The sequence below is a fragment of the Tenebrio molitor genome, chromosome 4 (assembly GCF_963966145.1).
Source record: "Tenebrio molitor chromosome 4, icTenMoli1.1, whole genome shotgun sequence".
NCBI lineage: Eukaryota > Metazoa > Arthropoda > Insecta > Coleoptera > Tenebrionidae > Tenebrio > Tenebrio molitor.
This window is the reverse complement of record NC_091049.1, coordinates 1,724,595-1,742,134: the sequence shown is the minus strand read 5'-3', so window position 1 is coordinate 1,742,134 and position 17,540 is coordinate 1,724,595. Positions and strand designations below refer to the sequence as shown.

General features: G+C 37.5%; 1 pseudogene; it reads left to right on the top strand.

Annotated features, from left to right (window-relative positions):
• The first annotated feature begins 1,048 nt into the window (after positions 1 to 1,048).
• LOC138129528 (protein unc-45 homolog B-like) lies at positions 1,049 to 3,172 on the top strand (annotated as a pseudogene).
• Positions 3,173 to 17,540: the final 14,368 nt, after the last annotated feature.

The following is a 17,540-nucleotide window of genomic DNA, read 5'->3' as shown; positions in this document are numbered from 1 at the left end:
AAAAAATATCACTTAAAAAGCACGTTTACCGCAATCTGTGTAAGTATATATTTTAAATTTGCACAAATAATTGGAAAGTGTCCAATTCCGAATGATTTGTGTGTTGTGTCTCCCGATTCGTTAAAATTTTTTAAGGTTATAAAATTTTTAATGGACCAGCGACGAATTTATATTATTCAATTAAGAATCCTAAATTACGTGTGGGGTAATTAACGAATACTTTCGTCATCGTAAAAATCATCAAATTACAGGTTGGTGCCGTCGATACTTTGTATTTCACAAATGTTGCAAAAAGATTTTGATTTCTTGGTAAAACGGGACCTCACCTTTGAAGTAAAGTGAAAAAACAGTGAATTTTCAGGAGCTTCATAACAACCAATGTCTGTCAGAAGAATTAAGATTATTTTGTATTGAAATTGTCCTTAATTGAATAAATAACTGATTTCAATGCTGTAAAATAGACCAGTACAATTTATATTTTCAAGGTTGGTAACTTTGAATGTCATCAAATGTCAAACGCCAAATCACGCTAAACAATAACTTCAAGTTGAACTTTCAAATGTTCCACTGTAACATTTGTGTTACCACCATAAAATTCCCCAAATTCTAAAACTGCGATGTTTCATTTAAAATGGGCCTAAAAAGGTGCAAAATAGAAAGAATAGTGTACAGCTCGTTTATAAGGCATTTTGTAGCACTACACCTTCGTGGCACTCCTCGCAAGCTCGTCGTGCCCTAAACCCGCGTGTGCTACAAAATCCTTCGTATCATAATATACGTTACAAGACTTCACAAAACAGCAAGACCAGATTCATGTTACTTTTTTCTCTCGAAAGTGGAAAAAATCGGGAACTTGACAAAACCAGAGCCAGAGCATTGAATAAAAGAACGTGCTTGTTAAGACAATGTTAATGTTTGCAATTTTGTTTATTTCTTATTACGCTATAACTTGAAAACAAATGAAAATCGGATAAGAACATATGAGTTTATTTTACATAAATTTCACTCATGAAGTTTCGGCCGTTCCTCCCGACTCACCCTGTATAAATAAGCATGCTGACCACGTTTCTGTAATCCCAGTTACAAAGTGAACAGTGAAGTGCGACCTAACCTCAAAAATGACCACAGAACAGGCGGAAGCCGTGAAATTCAAAGAAGAAGGCAACGACGCGTTCAAAAACGGTAACTGGGACTCAGCCGACAAGCTCTACACCAAAGCCATAAACTTGCAAAAAACCGAAGACAAAGATTTGGCCACATTTTTGAAAAATCGCGCCGCTGCCTATTTAAAACTAAAAAACTACGAATCGGCCGTCAGCGACTGCGACAAAAGCTTGGAAATAGTCCCCAACGACCCCAAAGCCTTGTACCGACGCTGCCAGGCGCTGGAATGTCTCGAACGCTACGAAGAAGCCTATCGCGACGCGACCCAAATCTTCAAAGACGACTCCAACAACAAAATGATCCAGCCGGTGTTGGAGCGACTGCACAGAATAGTACAAGAACGCAGCAGACAGAACGCCCAAACGAGTACCAAGATCGAGAGCATGACGAAAATCGCCTTCGACTTGACAGCTGACAAGGAGAAACGGGAAACTGCGATGAACAATCTCTTGGTCTTGGCGAGGGAAAACGCCGGGTCCAGTATGATGATCAACTCGCCTATAGTTCAGCAGATCAGGAAACTGTTGAAAGTGGAGAAAAATCGGGAACTGTACATCACGGGAGTCAGAATAATTGGGGAATTGTGTAAGCACGACGTTGACAAGACCAGAGCGGTTATGAAGGATGTGGGAATATCCTGGTTCCTGGAGATATTAGATTCGAATTGTCTGAATCAAGTGAACGCTGCTCAGTACTGCATCCGACAGATTTTGAATATATTCTCTGGAATGGGCAACAAACCGGACACCAAGCCTGATAAAGAGTTGTGTACAAAGCACAAGAAGGATATTGATATGATTTTGACGTGTTTGGTTTATTCGATCAATAACCGTGTGATTTCGGGTCTGGCCAGAGACGCCATCATCGAACTGTTGATCAGAAACATCCACTACACCACCTTGAGCTGGGCCGAGCAACTCGTCGACGCCGGAGGCGTCGGCCGCCTGATGGAATGCGCCAGCGAACTAGAAGAGTACAAATACGAAAGCGCGATGAACATCACCCCTTCGACGCGGACAATTGCGGCGGTTTGCCTGTCGCGCGTCTACGAGAACATGTACTACGAGAAGTTCATGGAGAAAATCCAAGACTTCATCAAAGACAAACTCCTCAGTCCCGAAATCGAGTCCAAAGTGAGAGTCACGGTTGCCATCACCGCGCTCCTCCGAGGACCGTTGGACGTCGGCAACGCCATCATCGGCAAAGAAGGAATCATACAGATGATCCTGGTGATGGCCAATAGCGAGGACGTCTTGCAGCAGAAAGTCGCCTGCGAGTGTTTGATCGCGGCGGCGAGCAAGGCCGACAAAGCCAAGGCGATCATATCGCAAGGAGTGCACATCCTGAAGCAGCTGTACAAGTCGAAGGAGGATGCGATAAGGGTCAGGGCTTTGCTGGGGCTGTGCAAGTTGGGGCAACGATGCCGCCGTCAAGTCCTTCGCTGAAGGGTCCAATCTGAAACTGGCGGAGTCTTGCAGGAGGTTTTTGTTGCATCCGGGCAAAGATCAGGACGTCAGAAAGTGGGCCGCTGAAGCTAATTATATTTTTTTCCATTTTGCGTTTGTAACAAAGCTATTACAGCACTCAAAAGAGTCGGTTAATAGCTGATTCCGAGTGCTGTAATAGACCAGTACAATTTACATTTTCAAGGTTGGTAACTTTAATGTCAAACATCAAATGCAAACGCCAAATCGGGCTAAACAAACGATACAACAATAACTTCAAATTGAACTTGCAAATGGTCCACTGTAGTATTTGTGTTACCAACCACCATAAAATTCCCCAAATTTTAAAACTGCGATTTTTCTTTTAAAAATGGAATAAAAAGACGCAAAATAGAAAAACAATGCTTCTTTAGATACACTAACTTCTTGACAATACACCTAAGTGATTTTTTTATTACTCATTACTAGTTTTTTAAGTTTTTTCAGACTGAAGTGAGTTCATCAAAAAAACTCTTATGCAATTTTTCTTGGAACAGGTCTCTCCTACTTGACCCTCGACGCCGAAATAAAAGAAAAAGTAGTGGAAGACAAAGCTGCACTTCAATCGCCAAATAATAACTTTCAAATGTTCCACTGTCACCAACCACCATAAAATTACCCAAATTGACTAATTTATTTGGTAGCACTTACTCTTTCATGGCACTCCTCGCAAGCTCTAAACCCGTCCGTGCTACAAAATGCTTCTTATAACACTCGTATCATAATATACTATTACAATTTAAAACTTCACAAAACAGCAGGGCGGTAAAGAAGCAAAGTCAAGTTTTCTAAGACAGAGTAGTAGTGTATCAGTTGTGCGTGTGTGTTTTTTCTTCGCGGATGCTTCTGGTTTATTGTCGACGCAAATAAGGGAAATAATGAACAATGAGACAAAGAAACTGATCGTAATATCGATTTCTTTGTGTAATTTAGTGCACTCACCTTCGCTCCTTCTCTCGCGATCCCTCTTCGTCTGAAATCCAACTCCCGTGCGCATAATTCCCATTTAAAACACTTCAGTTCTCGATTAAGACAGACGAGACGACAGTGGATTTTTTCAGCGAACGTACCATTTGTTTTCGATTTTGTATCGTCGCCTTCGATTAGTGAGTGATCGATTCCCGGCCTTAGATTGGTATTTAACAAGACAAAACCGTCATAAAGTGTTTTTGTTCGTCGAATAAATCGTATGTTTTAAGGCGACATTCCTTCGCAATGGTAATAGTCGATGACCGTAAGGGTTCCCGCTGCGCCTCGCACATGAACTTTTAATCGAATTACAAGAAATCCGTATTAAGGCCGATTACAACCGTCGTAAAGCGTCGCTTTATTACGCCGTCGATAAAAATGACAATGTTGCGTTGCGATTTCAACGTTTCGAAGCGAAAAGAAAGCCATTTCAGGGCCGATTTCAGAACTCAAACAATACTAATTGCCTATTAAATCCGACTTTGTTGGTAGGTAGCGTTGAAACAAACTATCAAGGAATATCGACGGTCTCACAATCAATCAGCGGACGTATTATACAGTGTGATTAGTTGTGTAGGTAGGTTAGAAATACGTAGATGTGATGTTATACGAGATTGCTATTTCGTTACAACTCGCGGTTTCTCATTGCAGCTTGATGCATTGTATGCCTTCCTATTAGATTGTTATTTGCCTGATTTATGCCCGTTTTAATAAACTTATTTCGTTTCGAAACTTGGCATTTTGTCCTTCGCACATCTTCATTACACTCTCTTGCCGAAGATAATGTTTCATCGGATTATTTCCTTGCGCAGCGCTTTTTTTTCTAATTTCAAATTCCGACTCACTAACAGTAAATTATTTTGATGGATACTACAGGTATGCAAGATTCGAGTTGTCATATTCATAGCTCATTTAGATCTTATCTCGATTTTCATCGATTCACCAGGAATTTTTTCCAATTAATTGCCATATTCTTACCAACGAATTGTGTCGAAAATGTTTAGACAGAAATGTGAAGTTGAAGCATACAAGCAATTTACATAAAAATAATCTCCCAGGACTTTTGTAATTTTATTGTAAATTGACAAGCTAGGCAACCAGTAAAACCAATTGGCTCTGAGGGTTGCATATCGTAGATCGTACTAACGCTATTCGATTTCTAGTGAAAGAATCGGCAAACTTTCAACGCCTACTAGGACCCCACATTCATTTATAGACACTCTATATTTTACAATATTTAGTCTATTCTTTCATGATTGTAAGTACCAAATGAAAGCAATAAATTTCAATTTGTTTAAACAATCCAAGCGTCGGTGGTTGTCCAGTGGCCACCGTCCTGCATAATTATTAGATTAATGCGTCTGAGCGTCGTACACAATGACCATGCTGAGACCGCCATTTAAACGAAGTTAAATTATGCAATATGACGCATTGTGAGGCAATAAAACGCTGCTATGTTGTAAATATTTAATGAGGCCTCAGTCTTCCGGATTTTTTCTCAGGCTCCGGTATTGGTCGTTTTTGTGGTGGGTTCGCGTCTTGCGCCAGCGTCGAAATCACTAAAATCGGGAAAAAGTTTTAGGGCGCATTATCTCGATCCGAAGCGATAAGGAACAATAAAAAGCGGAGGATATAAAATTTACAACCGCTAATTCTGTGGAATCAACTGTAATACAGCCTACAATTTCTCGAAGGAAGTTCAAATAAATGTTATCTTGCCGGCGATGGCATTCCCCGCGTTTAATATCTCTGTTACGGATTCCGCTTTAATCGTCGGTTAAAAACTAATTGAGCTAAATTGGAGCCGATTGAGTCCGGAGCCCGGTTAAGAATCCGTCGATTGTTGATGCGTAATTACCATAATGAAGGATTAGTCACGGTGGAGTTTCATTAAAACTACCGAAAGATCCGAGCACGTCTAGTTTTTCTCCGAGACATGATTTAAAAACAGATTTTTTGAATTGACAATTTTCTTTGCTTAAGAATCGAAGAGCTCCACCTCTGTGTACCGAAAAAGTGTTAATCCCACGAGCTCCGGAAAAATCTAGTTGAGGAATTATATTCAAATAATACAGAAACTTAACATACAAAAGTGACAGTTATGGATATTTAACGCCAGACAAATTTAATGCCCACTTTGTAAATACAGATAATAATATAATCTCCGTTACACCATAAAAAATCTTCAAAGCTTTGTAAACAAACCGCAAACCATTTGAAATTTAGTTCTACACGAGTAGGTTCACTGGAAAATAAAGAATTTCGAGAAGTGACGAACAGAGCAATCAGTATAAGATGTATTACTTGTTTTTTAATAAATTGTAATTATTGATTGGTGTCTGCAGAAAAAATGATCGATGCGAAAATGTGTTAGCTGTTAGTTGATGTTAGTAGATAAGTGGACCAGTTATGATCAGAAGTTATTGGTTAATTTAGCACGGTTAATTAGTGTTGATAAATGAACAAGCAATTATGGTTTAACAGTTGACGTTTAATCTGTTAAGTTTTATTTTCTTTTATGTGAAACAGTTATTTTGTAATGTGTTTTAATTGAGTTATATTTTGCTATCCGGTGAAACTTGAGATCTTTTAGATTGAGATTTTCAATTTTAAATTATACAGGGTGTCGCAAAATTAACGTATTCCAAGTCAGAGGTCTTGTAGGGAAGAATTTTAGAAATTTAGTGTATAACATATACTATTTTTTCTTCAAACCTTCATAACAAATTATTTAAGACATGTTAAGAAATCAGGTAGGAATTTCACATGATTTAGCTAGTTTACTTTACAGCCGCTTATCAGCGGAGATAATAACTTCACAGACGCCTTCAGCGGAGATAATAACTTCACGGACGCTCCTCAGCGGAGATAATAACTTCACGGACGCTGGTCAGTTCGTTAGATGCCATGACAATGAAGTGACACTTTAGCATTATCAATGCAGCAGTGCAATGTCATATTTTACGGACGTTTGAAGAAAAATAACTATTATTCTTCACAGATACATTATCGTTTTATGAACAAATTAAAAAAACAAACAAATAAAATAAATTAGAAAATAGCCGAGATGTAAGTCGTCTAGTAGGACCCTTTTTTGAAAATCCTTGCCTGTGATGGAATTTTTTTCTCCTTCAGACATCGTCTGAAATTTTTTTTTAATGTTTCTTGTAAAAAAATGTGATGGCTAAAGTACAGCAAAGCGAAAAAATTATTTTTTTTTGTAGAAATGACAACTGCTTGAAAAACTCTTGAAACTCTGAAAAACTCTTGAGTTTTACCAAAATTTTCACATACGTATTATATCCCAAGTGCAAAATTTTTTATCAGAAACTTTTTTGCTAATGAACGAAAACATTCATAAATGAAGTCAGAAGACCAATTATTAGCAAATAAGAGCACGAGACGAAGTCGAGGGAATTTGTGGATGTTTGCGTTCATTATCAAAAAAATTTCCTATATTAAAATTTTGCACGAGGGGTATACGGCTGATTATTTCCTGAATAGTATGAAACCAAACGCATTATTTCCAATTTTTTTTATTCAAAATAATTTATTTAAAAAAAAATCAGGTACCGACATTTTTTATCAGATTATTGCACATGTGCATTTTAGAGAAATTTTATCGGGTTATTTTTTTGTTTTCTCGTTTTGATTGGTCAATATTTGTCACGCAATTGGTTGCTAAACACATGAAGGAAATAATCGGTTTTAAAAATTAATAAAAACTGAACCCTGCATCCAACCAAAAAAATCCTGTGTCACATCCCAGAAGGTTTTATAGGTAAAGAATATGGAGTATAAATAAATTTCATCAAAATTTCATGACGTTTGAAATTTTAACGAATTTTAAAATATTCCTTTTTTGAGAATCTCAGAATAAGAATTATGGAAAATTGTGAAAATCAATGGAGAATTTCTCTGTTCTAAATTTTGACAGATAAAATAGTTTTTTTTTTTTTGTCAGCAAAACACAAAGGAAAATAATCCAATCAAAAACAGTATTTTACAATTTCTAGGCAGTTCTTGGTGGTCTTTTAATTATAATTTTTTTTCTCTACTATTTTTACTGTTTAGTCATGTGTGTAATTTTTCTCCTTATTTTTATTTGCTTTACATTTTTGACTACTTCGCTACAGTTTTTTTTTATCCTCATGTTTCTACATATTTTTCACACACACCGTAAACGTAACACCCCTTTTTCCCTATTTTTAAAATGTTTGTCACCGTTTTTATTTTTAAATAGTTATTGATAGGGAATTTTAGATTACACTAAATCAAACCGCAGTTGGCAACTCTCGGAGGAGCCATTTTGGCAAAAAGGTCTTGCTAAACAGCACCTACGATTTTTTTTCGTTACTGTCACAATCAAAACGAATAGATAATACAGTTGGTTGCGAAAAAAACGGGAAAGGAAAATTTTCATAATGTAAATTTGGTTTTGTCAATGCCTGTCAATAATATTTAAAAATGTCATTAAATTTTGACATTAATTCTAACCTATCTGTCGTAAAAAGGTTTCACATTAAGAAAAAATTATAAAAATGTGTCAATTTTATTCTGACCGTTCCCGTTTTTTTTGCAACCAACTGTACATCAAATTTTGTATAGTTTAATTCATGCTTCTTGTTGTCAATTTTGATGGTACCGAGACAAGCAAAATGTCAAAACTTTTCATTTCTTACGTCAGACATAATGACATTTCTTGTGTCAGACATAACCTATATTTCAAAAAGCATGCTATTAAAACTCAGAAAAGACCGTTCATTAATTTACATAATTTTTCAGTGAGAGTTCTTTCAAACATTTAGGAAAAATTTGGTGTCATTGAAATCATGAAAACATCACTGGTTTTTGAAATAAATGGGATTTGATAGATATTAAAGTGCAAAATTTAGCTATGATTTATTATTAAATTGAGCGGTCAGTTCCACAAAAGAAGTTGACGTAGATTGTTTATGGTACCCTTTAGGGACTTAAGAATTACTAGAAAAGTGGTCAACAGATGTTTCCCAACAATGAGATATTTATTTATGACACTGCAGTTGTAAATTTTGGTCATTTTTCGCTCTTAATGTTAAAATGGGAATAATTCAAAAACGAATAATTATCTTTTGATGCGAATTTCATAAATGTGTTGTTTGAATTAATTGTGAATTATGAGCGTGTATGAAAAAAAAAATTTTTTACTCAAAATCGATTTTTTTAATTTTATGACTCTGAATTAAGTGATAAGGGAAAATTGATTACACACATTTGAAGTCTTATATCAAGGGAATGTAACCCTAAAGTTTCGTAATTTTTACTAATTTTTTAATAGGGTTAATTGTGCGGGCGGTAAAACTTCACTCACCCGGTATATACCGGGTGTCCCAACGAGTGGGTTTATTTCTAGCTTCTTCAACGTTACAAATTTGAAAGACAAGTTTCTCCAATTTCTATTTGTTATTTTTGTCGAAAACTCTTCACAGGGGTAGTTTTTTCATCGTCGAGTCCGCCATTACCGAACCTCTCACCACTTCCATCATCGAAATCGACTCTGTCCATTGAAAAAATGTCGTCACGACGCGACCATCATTCGCCCGCGGTCTTCTTCTAAGAACGCCGTATGATCGAAGACCACGGTCGGCTAGCCAGCTAGATGTCTGCATAATTACGATTATTGTAACCGTTCGGAGCGTCTTTGGGGGTCGCCTAAGTACTGTTTGTTATTGCGGAGGCATGTTTCTGTGCGGGTGGGTGCTTTTTCAAAAGTAATGGCCAATTTATTTAGAAACGATAGTTCGAAGATGTTTCAAGGTCAATCAACTCTGTCGAGGAAATCGATCCGAGACCGTTTGAGAATATGATGTATGCGCGGAAACTTCGAATGGAACAGATACGACATCTCATTTCCGCACTAGGTTAGGGAATTCGACGCTGGAGCGAGACACGAACCCAAGGGGGGGTCCGATTGGACCCACTTGCATGATTAAATACACGAATTTTTATTTGCTTATTTCTTTTTCACCGACATAATTAATTTATTTCAAACGGACCCGCATCAATTGTGACGAACCCTACTCCGATCACACCCAAATTACTCATTTTTTTTTCAACGATTTTTTCTGATGAGGATCATTAACATCATCACAACACTCTTTTTTACGCACTTTTATAACGCTACATATTTTTTGCCGATCGCAATTCCCCCTGATAAAACAAATAATACTGGAAGTAGCAGATTGCTGATTGGTGTATTGTGTGTTGCATACTTTTCACTCAAAATATTTATAAATGAAAAACGTCGATCGTGGGGGCTGCATTTGAATAAAAGGTGTAACCACACGTGTGGAGTTTATTGTGTTAAATAAGAGGGCTCCCGGGGGCGAAGTCTCTCCGGTCGGATAATTTCCGAATTCAGCGTTGTATCATCTGAACGAACATGACAACCGATTTGGCTCTAATAGGAGCGCGTCTCCTCTTGTAACACACATCCTACTTGTTGTAGTTGTCACTTCGGTACTTTCGCATCGTTGGCCGTCCACAGAATGATCAAGCGTAGACGATCGAAATCGTCGCCATAAGCTACGAAAGCTCCGGAGCAAACCAGTTCCCGTTGCACGCTCGCCATGACTGACGTGTGTCAAATTTCTCGAGATCGGGGTGGCAATTACGCCGATTGTTTCTGGAGGGGCGGCGCTACGACAGAGGCCATATTTAATTTTGGCAATTAACCCGGCACCGCCCCCCGCTCCTCTCGCTCTTCCTTTTTGGTTCGTCGCAAAAGGAAAAAGGACCTGTTTTTGCGCCGTCGACCATCCCAAATTCGAATTTATCGCCGCTAATTACAGCCGAAGAAGGCGCACTTCGGGAGTTTATGCCCTTGATGGTATGCATCGGGTCGTAAATCGTACTGGGCCCGGTGTTTGACAAGCAGCGCTGACAACTGTGTAAATATTAAACATGTACGTTAACCATGTAATGATCTCGGTCAACAAGTTCGGCAAACAGACGAAAGCGCGCTGAATTTGTCAGTTTAGTGAGAAAATCCCAGAAATACCATTTGTAAACTGCTGGTATTGTCTTAAGAGGGCTATAAAGTCACGGGGACTGTTTGGACAACGACGGACCGGGAGGAGAGCCTTGCGGCACCAAGGTCGCAAGGAAGGAGGCACATGTGGAAGTTAATGAAGCCAATAAAAACCTGTATCTAATCTAATCTAGTAGGCTGCGGTCGGACCGACAGGGGCGGCTTCGATCTGTCGAGATCATAGAAATAAATGCTCGGAGATGGTCGATTCTGTCATAAAATATTTTATTCCTTCAAGACTCATATTTTTATTCAATACTTACGCAAAACATGGAACAAATTTTCTTCATGCTTCATGTTGTAAAGCTATGACGCCATCTTGTTAATTGTGAATTTGTTCTACTTAATACTGCGATTATCGGCACGTAATAGAATTGAAATTCTTATGATGATTGGCGGCAGAGTAAGAACATAGCAAGCGGTATTTGTTTTGTTTAACAATTACTAGTGAAAAGTTAAAGCACGGTGAGTAAAATTCAAAAAGAATTTAGAGAGACTTCTCTCGTAGATGATTTAACAAGAGCTTTGACGAAGATATCAAATTAAATCTTTTTTATGTCTTGCGTTTGTAATAAAGCTATTACAGCACTGAAAACAGTGCGTTAATAGGTGATTTGAGTGCTGTAATAGACCAGTACAATTTACATATTCAAGGTTGGTAACGATATAACTAACTTCAAATTGAACTTTCAGATTTGTGTTACCAACCACCATAAAAATCCCTAAACCCGTGCGTGCTACAAAATGCTTCTTATAACACACGTATCATAATATACTATTATTCCGTCAAGACTGATATTTTATTCAATACTTACGCAAAACATGGAACAAATTTTCTTCATGCTTCATGTTATAAAACTATGACGCCATCTTGTTAATTGTGAATTTGTTCTACTTAATACTGCGATTATCGGCACGTAATAGAATTGAAATTCTTATGATGATTGGCGGCAGAGTAAGAACACAGCAAGCGGTATTTGTTTTGTTTAACAATTACTAGTGAAAAGTTAAAGCACGGTGAGTAAAATTCAAAAAGAATTTAGAGAGACTTCTCTCGTAGATGATTTAACAAGGGCTTTGACGAAGATATCAAATTAAATCTTTTTTATGTCTTGCGTTTGTAATAAAGCTATTACAGCACTGAAAACAGTGCGTTAATAGGTGATTTGAGTGCTGTAATAGACCAGTACAATTTACATATTCAAGGTTGGTAACGATATAACTAACTTCAAATTGAACTTTCAGATTTGTGTTACCAACCACCATAAAATTCCCTAAACCCGTGCGTGCTACAAAATGCTTCTTATAACACACGTATCATAATATACTATTATTCCGTCAAGACTGATATTTTTATTCAATACTTACGCAAAACATGGAACAAATTTTCTTCATGCTTCATGTTGTAAAACTATGACGCCATCTTGTTAATTGTGAATTTGTTCTACTTAATACTGCGATTATCGGCACGTAATAGAATGGAAATTCTTATGATGATTGGTGCCGGCGGCAGAGTAAGAACACAACAAGCGGTATTTGTTTTGTTTAACAATTACTAGTGAAAAGTTAAAGCACGGTGAGTAAAATTCAAAAAGAATTTAGAGAGACTTCTCTCGTAGATGATTTAACAAGGGCTTTGACGAAGATATCAAATTAAATCTTTTTTATCTTGCGTTTGTAATAAAGCTATTACAGCACTGAAAAGAGTGCGTTAATAGGTGATTTGAGTGCTGTAATAGACCAGTACAATTTACATATTCAAGGTTGGTAACGATATAACTAACTTCAAATTGAACTTTCAGATTTGTGTTACCAACCACCATAAAATTCCCTAAACCCGTGCGTGCCATAAAATGCTTCTTATAACACACGTATCATAATATACTATTACATACTCGTACTGACGCTAAACAAGCTGATCTTAAACAATTTAAATTTTATATCTTGCGTTATCGTTTGATTATTTCCATCTATATTTTATCCGTCTATTTTGTACGCCTGTCATTGTTTGCTCTCACCGCTTTTGATAACGACTATTTATTTAATCTATCATTTCCTTGTATTTACTTATTTTATAACACTGCCTCATTACGTTTGTTTATTAAGCAACTAAACCTAAAAATAAAAGCACAAAAAATCAAAAAGCTTCACTTGTGGTATCACATTATTTGTTCGTATTTTAATAAAGGCCCAATATTGCTTTGCGGTATCATCACATAGAGACTTGCGGTTAGAAGTCTTTTAAAATTCTTCAGCTAATAGTATCATCGTAAATGAGACACCGCATTCTTAGCTTTAGATATTTTCAAACCTAAATAATTTTCAAAACTGGACTATTAATTTAGCGCTGCTAAAGGGTACAAACAACGTTCTCGTTTTAAATAACTGGAGCTCAAATATATCACTTCCTCATATCAAAACTAATAAATATGTACACGCTTTAATAAGAGATAAAATAAAGTTATAACCAGTTTTATGGATTTCTTGCGGTTAGAGGTTATAAAATGTGTGAAATATCCACCAGAACTAATCACAATCAGTATATCTTCGAAAGTACAATATGATATTTCACAGCGTTTTATTAAACACAAGTATAAAATTTTGTCATGGGTTTATTTGCACTAGTCGTTATGCTGGTGTTAATCTGCACTTGTATTGTATTTCAGGAGTCGGAGCAGTTACGTCATTACAAGCAATGACATCACAGTACAATGTTGCCAAAGCTTTGGACGCGCAAAGAAAATCTGGCAACGGTGCCAACAGCGTTGTCTTTCCCCCCCAAACTGTCAGTATAGATCAATTTGGTTGGCACGAGTGATTTGGACAGCTCAATTGTTTTTTTTTTTTATTTTGTAGTTACTCCCCACCTGTGCTTTAATTTTTGTTGTGTACCACCATTATCGCTATTATTGTTATTTACAAACTCGATTTTAGCTGTCACATATCGTTCCATCATTCGCAGCCAGTGGCGTAGTCAACCGTTCAAACCTTTGCCCTCTATCTCGGCAAGCTTTGCACAGTCGATTGGCTTTGTTGTTGAGAGGTTAGAGTTGAAGAGTTTTTACGACAAAGCACCGTAATATCGGTGTTGAGTCGTTGTCCGTCCGAGGCGGAAGAGCTCTATTGTGGGGACAAAGCGCGACCATCTGGACCTCCGAAAGTCCACCCTCGATTCGTCCGCGTCATCGCACGCCACTGGCGACCAACGAGGTGGAACGGGCTCCGCTGTCACCCCATTGTGATGTTTTTCAAGTGTCTCGCCATAAAACACTCCAAAGCGCCTGTACGAAACGTTTATAAAAGGATTATTCAGAGTTGGATTAGAAGTACTTCACTGGGACACGAGGTATTCTGTTTCGACTGTCTGAATGCTGTTTAATGCAGGGCCGCGCCTCTCCAAATTGCGTTTTATTACGTTTAATTATTATTTATTATCAGGGACGGACTGCCTAGGCTGATTCTTTCTTTTAAGCGAGAATGTTTAACAGAGACGTTACAATCGATAGTAATAAGAACAATAACGGCATCACACGAAGACGAATCAAAACGTTACACGTGACAGGTCCAAACAAAAATGAGACAAAAACAATTGCAGTTAGGATGATGATTTATTTATTTATTCGATTATGTAAATGACGCTACAGCGCAGGTTCAAATTTTGCATATTTTTTCAACAATAATAACTGGCAATTTCTTTTATAGTTGTCTGGCGATAAGTCGAGAAAACACTAGATATATTGTACATTTCTTTTTTAACGTCCGTCAAAAAAAGTGCAAGTTTTTTCATTCGTTTGCGTTCATAAAATATGTGATTTTTGAATCAATCAAGAAGCGTTAAAAATGTGCCATAGCGGTTCATTTTTGCACGCATTTTGCGTTAAAAAAAGTGCCGTAGCGTGTCATTTTTTAACGCAATTATAAAATTTTTCTTTCATAATTAGTAAATTGGGATTTTTTTGGTATGCAACTCGTTAGTAAAGTATCTTTTTTACTCGGCGGATTTGGGCACTCGCTGCGCTCGTGCGGCAAATTTTCCTTCTCGTAAAAAAAGTATTACTTTACTCACTTGTTGCATAAATAACTATTATTCAACTATTTAAGCATCAGTTGCAATAAAACAAAAGAATGAATATGTTGTTGCAATGGCTCTAGTCTAGATCTGGCTCAGAGTTCAATGTTTCAAAAATTGCTCAACGACTTTTCATTGCCTGTTACCATAAAATATTTTTTTCTTTGTCTTTAAACTTATCCTTCCACAGAGTTTCAATTAGAAGCTAAAATTTTTTTCCTTGGAAACTTAGCGATTTTCCCTATTTCAAACGAGATCTTGTTAACATTCGAATAGTGCTATTCGCGCCATCTCTATTTTTTTTTATCTCCCAGATTAGATCTCCAAACTGTTATCTAACTCCCAATGTATAAGATTTATAGCTTGATAAGTGAAGGTGGGTTTTTTAACATTAACTGTAAAGTATACAGGGTGTGGTGTTTAAAAATGATGAACGACCGATTTGTATCTGTCGTGAACTCTTGGTTTTATTAATAGGAATAAGACGGGACCCAGAAGTGAACTTTGCGGCACTGCTACAATTAATATTGCTGAAATAAGAAGAAACCTAGAGAGAATGTGATAAATAGATGGTTTTATTTGCCCTCCGGGCTTTCGGATTCCTGATTACAAACATAAAAATAACAATTCCAAAAATTCACATTTTCTACTATCCCTGCCTCCTTTTTTTTCCATTCTTTCTTTCTCCTTCATCCACCTCATCTTCCTTCCGTCTTCATTCAGTATTTCTCCCCGTTCCTTTCTCTCCTTCTCTTTTATTTGGCTACATCCATTCCTCATATGCCCAATTGTCTCTTTGTCCTCAAAGCACGGTCTAAAATATTTGCATTTTAAATTTCATAAAAATTCGTTGGCAAATAACCGAGATATTAGGCTCGAAAGTCTTAGCTGAGACACCCTGTGTATATGTTATGATAGGAGTTTTGTAAGAAGCATTTTGTAGCACGCATGGGTTTAGGGCACGACGAGCTTGCGAGGAGTGCCATGGAGGAATAAGTGCTACAAAATATCTTGTAATAAACAATATAATTATCATAAACTGTTTTTTCGATTTTGCGCCTTCTTATGCCATTTTTTAAATGAAAAATCGCAGTTTTAAAATTTGGGGAATTTTATGGTGGTTGGTAACACAAATATTACAGTGGAACATTTGACACTTCAATTTGAAGTTATTGTTATATCGTTTGTTGAGCGTAATTTGGCGTTTGGCATTTGATATTTGACATTGAAAGTTACCAACCTTGAATTGTATTGGTCTATTACAGCACTCGACTCTTCTTCTCGATTCTTAGATGTTCTGTCGGGTGTTCATTTAAATTTCTCCTCAAAGTTCTCGTTGAAGAGTCGATTGTGAACGCACCACACATTACAAATCAGCTGTTTAAATCTAACCTCACATTTTGCGTCGTTTGTGTTTTTATTCTGCAGACTGACGAGTAGTGGGTTCACAAGCGACTCTTCAACGCCCACTTTGAAGAGAAATAACCATATATTTTTTTCAGATCAACGCCAAACTATTGTCAATAACAGTTCTGATATAAATGATCTTTTAGTCGTTCTTTGCTTTTACAGCAGATGTTATTTCCACATTACTTAGTGGACAATTAAAACAGTCACTAATATTGCAGAGACGTCTCAATGGCGACTAAACCAGTTCCTTTGGTTGCAGCTTTGTGTAATTGCATATGATATGATTATGCGAAGCTTATGAGCATTCTTGGTTAATCCGTCTTGATTTGGAGCAGCGTTGCAAAACCGCAAACGTATTCATTGAATTTAACCACTTAAAATGACTTCGTAGGCTTGATTTTCTAGGATTTTTACGATATTTATTGTTTCCTTGGGGCAGAATTGAATAAGTTGTGAAGATAACACGTCGCGCATTGTGGAAAAAGTGTCTAAAATTTGGTGACGATTAATTGAAGGGAGAGCAGTTTTTGCTGCTACTGAAGAAAACATAACGGATATCCGTAAAAGGATAGAAGAAGTACTTTGGGAAGCAAAATTTTTCCCAGATGCCCAAAGACCTGTCAAGCTTAGGCAACACGGAAGTGTACCAAAGAAAATGAAATCAAAATAAAAATGTCTTGTGGCAGCTGTGGTCATCGAGGTCTTGCTTTTGAGTCCTTTTATCTCGGAAAGAATCCGAAGAATTCGCCATGACGCCTTGGTCATGTCGAATAGTAAACGCAGGTGATGGCCCTTGAAATTGGTTTTTGTGATAGCGTCGGCCAAAAGTGTGTGAAAAACAAACCGGGTCGTGTCATTTTTACAGCATTTACGACCTCACGGACGTTAGTCCGTAATGGGAGTTGGGGAGTTGAGGAGTTGGCTTTCGGCGACGTTCCGCGTTCGTGCCTCGTTCCATCGTCGAAGTCTCCCGGGAGAAACAGTTCGGGGCCCGGTCCTCCTCTCGCCGCACAAATTTAAAGATGTCTACCTACATTTATCATGGCGTCTGCTCGCAGTGGTATTGACCGAGGTCGACTGTGTCTAAGTGTGAGAGCGGACCGAAATCACGAACAGTAATTTGATATTGCATGTCATTGACAATTGCAGCGGTGGCGCGCCGAATTTCGGCGAGTCCTTCGCCTCCAGAAATAAATCATCGCCGGTGACGTTTCCTAATTCGGAACAACCGTTTGGTCGGATTTCGTCAAATTTACAGCGCGATATTTCGAATAAATAAAAGAAATATCCATACAATGCCCGCATAAATCATCTGTCAGCTTGACAAATGCCCGGTATTAAAAATTACGTACTTAACAGTTGTGTTTGATAGTTC